This window comes from Sus scrofa, chromosome 6 (assembly GCF_054392235.1).
Source record: "Sus scrofa isolate SSC_HxYL_T2T_F1_AM1 chromosome 6, Sscrofa_HxYL_maternal_Yorkshire_Landrace_v2.0, whole genome shotgun sequence".
NCBI classification, from domain to species: domain Eukaryota; kingdom Metazoa; phylum Chordata; class Mammalia; order Artiodactyla; family Suidae; genus Sus; species Sus scrofa.
In genome coordinates, this window is record NC_139388.1 from 116,258,413 (window position 1) to 116,270,504 (window position 12,092).

Consider the following 12,092-nt stretch of genomic DNA (forward strand, 5'->3'; position numbering starts at 1 on the left):
GTGGGCTGAGAGTTTCATCCTCAGCCCCCTTTTCATCCTTCGAATGCCAATTTCTCACCTAACTAAGATGTATTCTATGCCTTCACATCTTGTCTCCCCGCAAAATCTGCACACGAGGGATCCAGTTATCTGCAGTTCTTTGTAAGAGTGTTTGAAGGTCCAACTTATTTTTTAAAGTGTGCTGAAAACAAATCCATCCTCTGCTAAAAAGCCTTTCAGGAAGCCTTGAAGGGATCGGGCAGAGAGGTGACAGGATATTGTGATGACAGGATGGCAGTCATCTTGGGGTCCCTGAAGCCACATGTTTCAGGCTATTGCCTGAACTGGTGAACTGGGCCAGTCCTGGTAAAGACGGTGTATGCGGTAAATGAAAATGTGTTTTTTTGAGAAAAACCTGGGAATAGTCATATGAAAGCATTGTAGAAGCCACAGTGCACTCCATCCCATAGCTGCTGTAAATGTTAGCCCACTGTAGTAAGGTCTTTTTCCCTTCTAGGGAGGAAGAGCCACAGGGAACATTGAAGTCAGAAATTTGTATTACCAAAGGACACCCAGCCTTACACACAGGAGGAAAAGCAGATCCAAATGGAAATCCTTCAAGGATTCTCAATCCATCTGATTTTAGAGATTTCAGATTAAAAAAGAATCTAGTGTTGGGAGTTCCCTGGTGGCTCCCTGGGTTAAGGATCCAGCATTGTCATTGCTGTAGCTCATTGTCACTGTTCTGATGCAGGTTTGCTCCCTGGCCCAGGAACTTCCACATGCTGTGAGCATGGCCAAAAAAAAAAAAAAAAAAAAAGAAAAACCCACAAAAACCTAATGTAAAGGATTATAGAACGAGCTTGGAAATTTTTTGAACTATTTGAGGAAATATTTAGTTTCGGAATGTTCACCCTAAGTCTGAATAAAGAGCGGTCAAAAATCAGTGTAAGAAGCATAATGTTAAATTACTCCAGTGTGGGAAAAGAATATAAAAGAGAATGGATGTGTGTACATGTGTGGCTGAGTCGTTTTGCTATGAGGTGGAAATTATCACAACATTGTAAATCAACTGCACTTCAATATGACTTTAAAAAATAAAATATAAAAAATAAAAAACGACTCCCATGATAAAGCCTATCCCTTTGGCTTCACAGGACACTATTTCTGGCAAGAAGAAGAATTTTCAGTAGGAAAGCTGGGGAGGGCTCCATGGAAAAGGCCAGGAAGTCATTGTCAATAAAAATGCAGCCAGGCTTCAGTTTGCTAACTGTGTTGGGAGAACATCTGCACAGGAGATCCTCTCCACCAAGCAGGTCTAATCATCTCCTTCCTTTCCTGTGACTGATATTTAGAGAAATGAGACACATGGCAAGGAGAAGCCACGCTATTTTTTTTCAGAGGCCGAATGAAATGATGCACTTCAAAATAAAAATAAAAGTAGCAAATATAATTTAGGTGTGGAACATTCCCGAACTAATTTAATTGTGTATTTCTTTAAGGCAGACAACCACCTGGAAGCAGTCGTAACAACAGCAACGGCAAATCGATTTTGGTGAGCAAACGAAGTTAAATATTAAGCTCTAATAATACACTGTCTTGGAAGCAGCTGTGAGTTTATTTATTTCCTTTTTAGCACAGTGCTAATAGTTTACAAATGTACCGTGTATCCATTATCCTGACTGAAAACAGAATTATTGATTTCTACTAAAAAAAAAAAGAACATAAAATAAGTACCTATCTCGAAGGCTTAAAAGAGTTATATGGTCATATCAAAGATATTACTGAGACCTTGGAGATTTTTTTGTTTCTGGAAAAGCCTTTGAGTATTGAACTTCAAAATGGTGTAAATAGAAACATCAAATAATAATGTGTCTGAGTGTTTGTGTGTTGTCTATTCAAAAAACTTGGTTTTTGAGACAGGGGTATGATATTGGAGTTAGAAATTAGTATAAAGGGTCTCTTGACTCTAGTCAGTACCTCAAGCTTTACGATATTTTCTAATTTCACAGTTAAAGAGAAAAACATGTTTGGATCAGGTTTTTCCCATACCAACTAGTATTGCCTCTTTCCTGGAACTAAGGATGTTTTACAGAGGTGAGATGACAGAAGTGGCCATCTAGGGAAACCGAGTTTCAGTCTTTGAACCCAAATCAATCACTTTATTATAAGGCTGGAGAAGACTTTACATGCTCACTGAGAGTCAACACAATTTTTTTTCTTTAAGTATGAACACTATTCTCTGGTGTTATTCAAATATGTATATACAACTGTATGAGGGTAGTTTCTAGCACATAATCCACTGAGGGTACTTCGGTAATTAAGGAATGTGGTCCCCATCTTATACCTCTAGACATCAATCTCTGGCTTTCAGGGAACAAAAAATCGTGTTAATATAACTTAAACTGGGTGAAGATGACACTGCTATGTGATTTTATCAGGTTTCTTTCAGTTTTATCTGAAATTGGGGCTATTACAGGAAGAGACAATGGATAGAAAATATATATCTTACAAAGTTCAACTTACCGAAAAGAGTCCAGAGGTAAGTAATCTGGAGGTAATTGCTACAATCAATCTAATTCTCAACTAATTAATAATTTGTTAGAACCCAGGATTCTGAAAGTGTTAGCTTTGCTCAAAAAACAAAAAACAAAACAAAACAAAAAAACGGCTTTAAAGGAAATTCTACTTATGTCAGGAATAAAATATATTTTAGAAAAAGCAAAAGGGTATTTTGCATTCTTCTCAGTGGTGAAATCACAATAATTCAAAATCAGCTTGCATCACATGAACTATTCAGTCATTAAAGAGCCTGAAAATATATTTCCCAATAATATGGATCAGGGCTAATACATAGTCAAATCACTCTTGACTAAAAGAGTATGACATTTTCTTCTTAAAACTAAGCTGGAAATAGATTAATTTTCTTTTCAAGGAAAGATCAATTTTCCATTCTTATTTCAATTTGTGGCATATGAGTGAAGCATGAGACTTTAGTCTCCTGAAGATGATGAATCAGAATGGTGTCTAGTCAACAGTTTTCTGACCAGTCGATAAGAGGCATTTCTGGAGATTTTGTGGCCATTCCATGCCTCCATAGCCACAATAAATTACAGCTTGCCATTTTCAAATCTGCTCTTGGGTATTATTTCAGTGGCATTAGCATGAAAATACATTTCTTCAAGATAAATGAATTCAACCTAAGAAAGATGAAAAATTAAAAAAAAAACCCTCTAGTTCGAGAATATGCCATTCTTTAGAATTAAGATTAGCTGACATCAATTTGCCCCATGAGTTGCTGGAAGCAAGTTGGTCAAATAGCATTTGACTAACATTCTGAGATGACAAGCTTTCTTTTAATGACTCTGATTATGTATTCACTGGCTGTATGCATGTCCTGCTTTATTGGTCTACAGATTACATGTGTAACATATAATCAATCACACGATATGGAGCCCTCACATTTCCCTCTGTCTTTGATTAACCCTTATTTGTCTCCTGAAGGCAAATTTCATATATCTCAACGTGTGCAATGAAGACAAAGGAGACTATGATGGACAGGGAGTGGTTAATTGTCACACTAACCAGATGTGTTGGCATTACTGTAATCAAACATGAGTGTGTAGGCTGCGAATTTTCAAAATGGCAGAACAAAACTACTTGGAACAAACAGATCTGGCTCATCCTATTTATTTCCTCCTTCAATATAACATGGACTAGCTATCTGCCAGCAAATTCAACTTCAAAACAACAACATGTTGTTTGATTGCTTTTCACATCAATTGGAGTAGAACATTTCTTAGATTAATCTATACATTGAATGTACCCAATATTTTCTAAGAAAGATATTGTGATATGTGAAAAATAAAACTCACTAGTTTGGGATAAGCAAATAACTCTCAACATCAAGAGAATCCACATAAAAATGATGTGACTGTGAATAAGAATGTCATATGTACATCTCCAGCACTGCATCCCTGAAAAACACACTGCTTTTCCCAAAGAAGATTATGTTTCACTTGAATAATTGTTTTTAAATTTCTTCCTGGAATGTCTGTGAAAACACAGGAAATACCAATGAGCTATTGGGAAGAAAGGAAATCTGACAGGTGATGGAATATTATCAGAGCCTCTCAGAATTGGAGGGATGTCAAAGCAGACATGTTTCTTTGAAAACCTTCTTTACTTTATCCCATCTTCTTGCCTTACTTAATCCCATCTTCCTGCTTGAAAAACAGTCACAGTGCTGGTAAATGACTTAAGCTTAAGAACTGCTATGTGCCTAGAGGTCAGAGTAAGAGCTTAACCTTTTACCAGCTAAGTGGCTTTTAAAATAGTAAAAGAACTTATATAATAGTAAACAAACCCTATATCATCCACCCATAGCCACTCCTCACTTGATCTCATCTAAAGAGCACAATAAAAGCCATGTGGTTTCTTGAGGCAGGACTGTTGGTCCCTGAGACCTTGACTCCCCCGGTTCCCACCTTTACTTAAGATAAATGTCTCTGGGTCTTGTTTTATGTTAACTTTTTTCCTTAAGTTCCACAGCACCCGTTCTTCAGCCCCATCCTGCTGAGCTGGCCTCGGCAGAAGGACATTATAGATCATCTAGAATAATTGTTTTCTAAACTTCAATTATTTAAGTACATTTTCATGGCGTTCCCTTGTGGCACAGCAGGTTAAGGATCTGGCATGTCACTGCTGTGGCTCAGTTGCTGCTGTGGTGTGGGTTACATCCCTGGCCTAGGAACTTCCACATGCTGTGAGCACAGCCAAAAACCTAAAAATTAAAAAAAATACCATTTTCACAATTTTTGCCTATCCCCATTCCCTTCTTTATTAGCTCCTTATTTCTGCTGTAAACAATTGCCATCAACTTGGTGGGTTAAACAATACAAATTTATTGTCTTAATTTTATAAGTCAAAGGTTGGACATAGGTTTTATGGGCTAAAATCAGGGCTGCATTACTTTAGGAAGATCCTAGGGACAATCCTTTTCTTCTCATTTTCCAGCTTCTAGAGGCCACCATATTCCTTGGATCATGGCCTGCCTTCCTGCATCTTCAAAACAGCAACATTGCATCTCTTTGATTCTATCTCTGTCCTCATGTCACTTTCTGATCACAGAGGAGAAAAGCTTTCTGCTTTTGAGGGCTGATGTGAATTGATCTGTGGAAATATCCTCATCTCACAATCTTTGACCTTAATCCCACCTGCAAGAACCCTTTTGCCATATCAGGAAGCATATACAGAGATTCTGGGGGATTGAGATGTAGATATTTTGCAGGGGCTGTTTTTCTGTCTACCATACCTTTTGATAGAAATTAGTATGTTTTTATTTGGGTTGACTAATGTATTCACTTAGACTTACTTTTAAAAGAAAAATGTATATTATTACCATAAAAGGAAGTCCCAAGTCAGAAGAAATTCAGTGAACAATGGTATCAGAACTAGTTAAATGAATATTATTGCCTCCAAAGCCTCAAAATCTACTGCTCTCTGGGTTGAAAAGTGGGTTAGCATGTTTGAATGGTATTAAAATTGTATTAGCACCAAGCACAGGCTTTCCCTTAAGCAGTGATGGAAGGACTGAAATGAAATTTAAAAAGGGAATCAAAAGGTCTCCCTAGACATGGCGGTGACTTGGAATGCTGTGTCCAAGTAGTGCCCAAATTCATTGCATGGCCCACTAATGGTTCATTTACCTCCAGAAATCTATGCCTCACATCCTGAGAAGCTCATAGGTAATGGGTCAAGGCCCTATTGGTGCAAGGGTCCCCTTGATAAAAACCTTGCCCCAAGCCCATTCAGTCCAGGGTTTGGGTGGTTTCTAGGGTTGCAGTTGATCAGGTAACTCATTCACTAAGTCAGTTTTCTTCCTCTAACATATAAGCACATTGCATGCTGTGTTTCATATGAGGAAACATCTTTTCTTAGGGATTTCTGCCTACTTGTCCTAGTCCTGCACTCTGAGCAGGTTGAATTACTCAGCAGAGTAGATGGAGAAGAACATGGAGCCTTTGATTCAGACAATCTGGGTTCAAGTTACAGCTCTGCTGCTAGCTGGGGGAGTATTTTGGAACAAGTCATTGTTTTTTTCAGGCTGAAGAACAAGGAATATGTTATAAATAATCTTAATACCAACTACATGGAAATTTTAAAAAAATTAAATGTGCAAAAAATTTGAAATCTTTTATGCCCTAAACTTGGTGACCATGTAATAACTGATCATCCAAGTTGGAACATTTTTGAGGAGGAAAGAGGGTGCTGTGGATAACTGTGTTGCTATAACGGGCATTGACTGGGATTGCCCTAGAAGGTCAGGATGCAGGTTCACACTAAATGTAGGCAAGTTCATTAATTTCAGTCATTGCTTCCTATTTTGCATAGAAGTGCTCTAAATTCAAAGTCAAGTGATCATATCAATTTGTTTTCAGCCTAAATTGGTCTGTTTCTTTCAAACATTTCAAGATGATATGTTTCTTAGGCTCCTTTTCCTGGTCAACCTCATATAGACAGGGCATGTTTTTTTCACAATTTTGTTTTTGAAAGTCAGCAGAGTATGGGGTACCAGGGTTCAAGTTTCAGCCCTGCCCCTTACCAGCTTGGGCACATTTTTTTTAACCTCTCTGTATTTCACTACTGTCATCTGCTTGCTTCACATGGTTGCAATGAAGGTTAATGAATTAATGTCTCTCTTTAAAGTTGTAGATGTATATGCTTGGCACAAACAGACATGATATAAATGCTGTTAAATAGAATAAATGAAATTAGTGGAATGGACAATAATCAAAACAGCCAACTACAGTTTCATTTCTTGTTTGGTTTTGTTTTTTAGGAATCTCCACACTCTTTTCCAGTTTACATTCCTACCAACAATGCACAAGGATTTTCTGTCCCCCACATCCTCCCTAGCACTTGCTATCTCTGCATATCTGCTCATCTTTTTTTTTTCTTTTTTCTTTTTAGGGCCACACTGGTAGCATATGGAGGTTCCCAGGCTAGGGGTCGAATCACAGCTACAGCTGCCCCCCTACGCCACAGACACAGCAACGCCAGATCCAAGCCACGTCTGCCACCTACACTACAGCTCTCGGTAATGCCGGATCCTTAACTCACTGAGTAAGGCCAGGGATCGAACCCGTATCCTCATGGGTACTAGTCAGGTTTGCTACAGATTAGCCACGACAGGATCTCCTTGTTGTTTTTTGTGTGTGTGTGGCGGGGGGACGGTGCCTACATTAGACATAAGCGATAAAGCAGTTAACAATAATGTACAGTCCCTGCCCTCGGGGGGGGGGCTTACAGGACAGCAGAGACAACAGATGATAAGCATTAGTTGCGAGTGTGACTAGGGCTATAAAGGAGAAAAGCAAAATGCAATGGGAATGTTTCAACCCATCTGGGGGCCCAATTTTATCTGACCAATGTAGACTACAGAGGGACGGTTACACCACCTGTGCCAACACCAGAAGCATATTCATTCACAGAAAAGATTCATCAGCCTCTAGGTATCTGTGTCACACTTTGAGATCACGTTGAACTTGTGGTCATTTATACCCTCAGGCTTTTCTTTTCATGAACTGATGTCAAATGGCTCCCCCAGCTCTGTAACTCTTTAACGGACTTTTTTTTTTTAAGCCCAAACAGAGATTTCAAATTTATTTTTAACAAAGTTCATCTTGATGTCTTTGGCCCTTGTTCTGGTCTGTCAAAATAATGTCTGGTTTTGATCCTTCATACACCATGTAAGATCTTCAGACGGTCTTTAAATTTGATAAGCATCCTTTCCACGTCTTATGAAGGCATCTATACATCTCAGTTTAATTATTAGAATTTTTTATGAAACAACACTTGTTACCAGCACAACATAAAAGAGAAGAAAAAGTTTAAGAAATCAAAAATCTCTATACATCTCCATGATAGTAATATTCTCAATATTTTATGGAAAACCATTGCACTTTTTTTCTAATTTGAGGAAAATATACTGAGGAAATTGGGAACATATGGATATATGTTTTTGCAACTACGGAGTACATACCTAGGTCTTTAAGCTCTCTTCCATAACACAATTTTAAAATGTTCTGTCTCTTTTTTTTCCTCCATCTGTATTTTATTTAACAAACTCTTCAGCTGGAGCTTAATGTTATTTCTATTTTCTCCCTATTTAAAATAAAGCTGTGATAAACATCTTTGTAGATAAAACTCTAAATACATTGCAAGTCAGGAATTTTTACATCTTTTCTGAGAGATATTTTTCACTCCCTTGTAAAACAATAAGTTCTAAAGTGGTTTGTTCAAAGAACCTTCTGTTCCTTGGCCATCTGGTTTAAAATCCATCTCAGCCTCCTCCCCAGACACAGTAACTCCTTATTACCTTTCTCTGCCTTGTTTTCCCTGAGCCCTTATTACAATTTAACACGTTATTTAATTTTCTTATTTATTTGCTAATGGTCTATCTCTTCCTTTCACTAAAACGCAAGCTTTCCAGGGAAGGATTCTTGTTCTGCTCACTGCTGTACTGCCAGCACCTGGCAGCATGTGATCAATACATGTCTGTTGAAAGAATGTGAATGGGTCTAGTTTCTTGGGGGATAGAAAGTTCTAGAACCACGCCATACATACACTCCAACCCCGTTACCCCCACTCCCTCAGTTCTCTAATAAAGGAGTGCAGTGTTCCTTTTCAGCAATAATGATGGTAATTTTCATTTATTTATTTCACTATTTTGCAAGGATGCTCCCCTCCTCCCTGCCCCCTCCTGGTCTCCAAAAGCAGGAGACCACTTTGAGGCTTGCCTGTACATTACCCATGTGATATATTATTCTAATCTTTCCAAGAACCATATTTGTAGGTTTAACTCGATATACCAGTGAGGACCAGGGCGCTCAAGGAGGCTGAATCATTTGCTGGAGGTCGCCTGGTTAGTGATAAAATATTGTCCATAAACAGTGACACACTGCCTCTCAGTAACCAGTTCAGTGACTCTGGGTAAGCTATTTAATCTGATTCTGTTTCCTCATTTTTAAAATTAAGGGGTTGGATCTGATCTCTGTATCTGACAGCAAAGTTATTTTGTGACCAATATGACCCATGTATCTCTTGAAGGATTATTAATTGTGCTCTGACATGGGAACTTTTTTTCTTTTTACTAATACCTCTACTAAACAAAGGATGAATGTCTGCAGGACTCTTTTAATCTTAGAATTCTAAAAAAAACCATAGACAGAAGTGATAAGTCAAATTCTGCCTTCTACAATGTCAAACTATGGAGTTATGATGTAAAACTATCATAAAATGTTGACCAAATATCACCAAAAGTATTGTAACATTAACTGTTTCGAGGCATTATATATAAATTACAACTTTAATCATCTCTTTATTCTATGAAAATAACACCCAATTATTTCTGTAAGCTAAGGACAATCACTGAGCAGTTAATGTCTAAGTGTTTCTAAACCTGCTGATGTGTTAGTTATCTAAACTCCCAACAATGCTGTGAAGTATGGAATATTATTACATATTCCTATTTTGCAGATGCGGAGACTTGAGTAGAGAGTTTTAAGGACATTATCCAGAGTCATACATAATAAGTGGCAGAATCAGGATTTGGACCCAAATTGTCTAATTTCAAAGCCAGCAAATCCATTGACAACACTGTGTTACCCAGTGCTCAGAGGCTGTGTGTTGAAACAGTTATATCCCAAATGGAGAAAATACATAAGTTCTATTACACAAGAAGGAAACTTAGGACATCTTTTGAAATCCAATTATATAAAATGGGATTTTCATAGACTATGTACAATAGAATATATATTCTATGTAATAGAGCGTGATTCTAACAGTAGAATTCTACAATGATATTACATTCTTACACACTTTTCATCTTCCTTTACTTTTAATTATTTTACCAATCTTACCTACTGAAATGCATAAAGTACATTCTCTTTCTTTTTTTACATCAAAGCTGTAGACCTATACAGCCATAGCTATGACACCATTGTTTTAAGAAATCAGTAATGACATGTTAACTTTTTCCTTTAATGTGCATCATTACTGTTTGGTGACCCATAGCATGAAAGGTTTCCTTCTGCAGCATTTGTATTTGTTGCTTTTGCTGATAATTAGCTTCTCTTACAGTTATGTCAATTCTAAACTGTTTCACTCTGATGATTTGTGATCCTGGTCCTAGTTGGGCATGTGGGCAGCCTGGTTTTAGTGCATAAATTCTAAGTGACCAAATGTAATGAACAGTCTTTAAGTTATTTTCCCAACTCCATGTCCCTGGTGGAGATCAAAACGGTCAAGAAAATAAGAAATGACTGTTATCCGTGTCACATCTAAGAATAAAAACTACCCAGAGGAAACAAAAATAAGAAAAAAAGTCTACAGTGCATTCATGTATTTGATAAGTATTCACTCACATGCATTCTGCTGGAAAAGGAGACCTGGACCCTTCCTTTGCCTTCAATGAGCTTTCAGTCTTAATCTCCAAACACCACTTTACCAAGTAACCTAATCCTGAAAGTTTTTTGTTGTTGTCACTCTCATTCGGGAGAGTAGTTATCATTCCAGAGCTCAATTCATTTTCACTCCTTGTAGGATAAGCCAGTTATTAGCAGGAGCAAGTAATTCAAATGCTGTGGAATGAAACTTTCCCTGTAGTTTAAAGGCTGCTGGAGTTCCCGTCGTGGCGCAGTGGTTAACGAATCCGACTAGGAACCATGAGGTTGCGGGTTCGGTCCCTGCCCTTGCTCAGAGGGTTAAGGATCCGGCGTTGCCGTGAGCTGTGGTGTAGGTTGCAGACGCGGCTCGGATCCCGCGTTGCTGTGGCTCTGGCGTAGGCCGGTGGCTACAGCTCCGATTCAACCCCTGGCCTGGGAACCTCCATATGCCGCGGGAGCGGCCCAAGAAATAGCAACAACAACAACAACAACAAAAGACAAAAGACAAAAAGACAAAAAAAAAAAAAAATAAATAAAGGCCGCTAAATTCACAGATGGGTCACTAAATAGTAACATGTATATTCAAGTAAAAAGTTAGATATATTATTATTGCTTCCTTGATACAACAGTTCTATAACTATGGCTATTATTTCCTCAGTTGTTTTTAAGTGGTAGAATGAAAACTCTTGATGTAGACTTGCTGGAAGTCTAGATGCATAAAACTCACACAAATTAAATGGTTATTATTATAAATATGCACAAGTCCCAAGAGAAACATTCTTTAAAATATGCTTAAATCACCTGGCCATTTAATATCTGCAAGGAATTATTATTTTGGAATTACGTACATTACACCCTCTGTTAATCCTTTGCATGTCTGAAAAAAAATCTCATTTTATTCATTATCGTCTTACTATTTTTTGACATGTAATTGACATATAATGTTGTTAGTTTCAGATATACAATGTAATGATTTTTTATTTTATCTATTGTGACATGATCATCACAATAAGTCTAGTTAACATCCATCATCATACCTAGTTACAAAAACACTTTTCTTATGATGAGAATTTTTAAGATCTACTCTCTCAGCAACTTTGAAGTGTGCAATACAGTATTAATAACTATGGGCTTTACTATTGAGTATATAGTCTTATTATTGCCTTTCTGTTTTACAGGATGAAATAATGCCATTTGCATCAACATGGATGGATCTAAAGATTATCATACCAAGTGAAGTAAGCAAATAAAGACAAATATTATATGATATCGCTCTACGTGGAATCTAAAAAAATGATGCAAATGAACTTATTCACAAAACAGAAATAGACTCACAGACATAGAAAACAAACTTATGGTTACCAAAGGGGGAAAGGTGTGGGGAAGGACAAATTAGGAGTTTGAAATTGACATATACAGACTACTATATATAACATAGATAAGCAACAAGGATCTTCTGTATAGCACAGGGGATTATACTCAGTATCTTATAATAATCTATAATGGAAAAGAATCTTAAAAAGAATATATATATATATATATATATATATATATATATATATATATATATATATAAAACTGAATCACTTTGCTGTACACCTGAAACTAACACAACATTGAAAATCAGCTATACATCAATAAAAATTTTTAAAAATTTAAAAGGAC

The 12,092-nt window shown here is 37.2% G+C and overlaps 1 protein-coding gene across 2 annotated transcripts in view; it reads right to left on the reverse strand.

Annotated features, from left to right (window-relative positions):
- LOC146402779 (uncharacterized) overlaps positions 1–12,092 on the reverse strand; it is a 118,784-nt gene that overhangs the window by 36,084 nt on the left and 70,608 nt on the right. The window contains exon 2 of one of the 2 annotated variants that reach the window (XR_014807773.1): positions 6,516–6,730. The exons of the other annotated variant lie outside the window; for it this stretch is intronic. The gene's annotated coding sequence lies outside the window, so the exon portion shown is untranslated. Of the gene's footprint in view, positions 1–6,515; positions 6,731–12,092 lie in introns of those variants that run through there. 2 annotated transcript variants of the gene reach the window in all.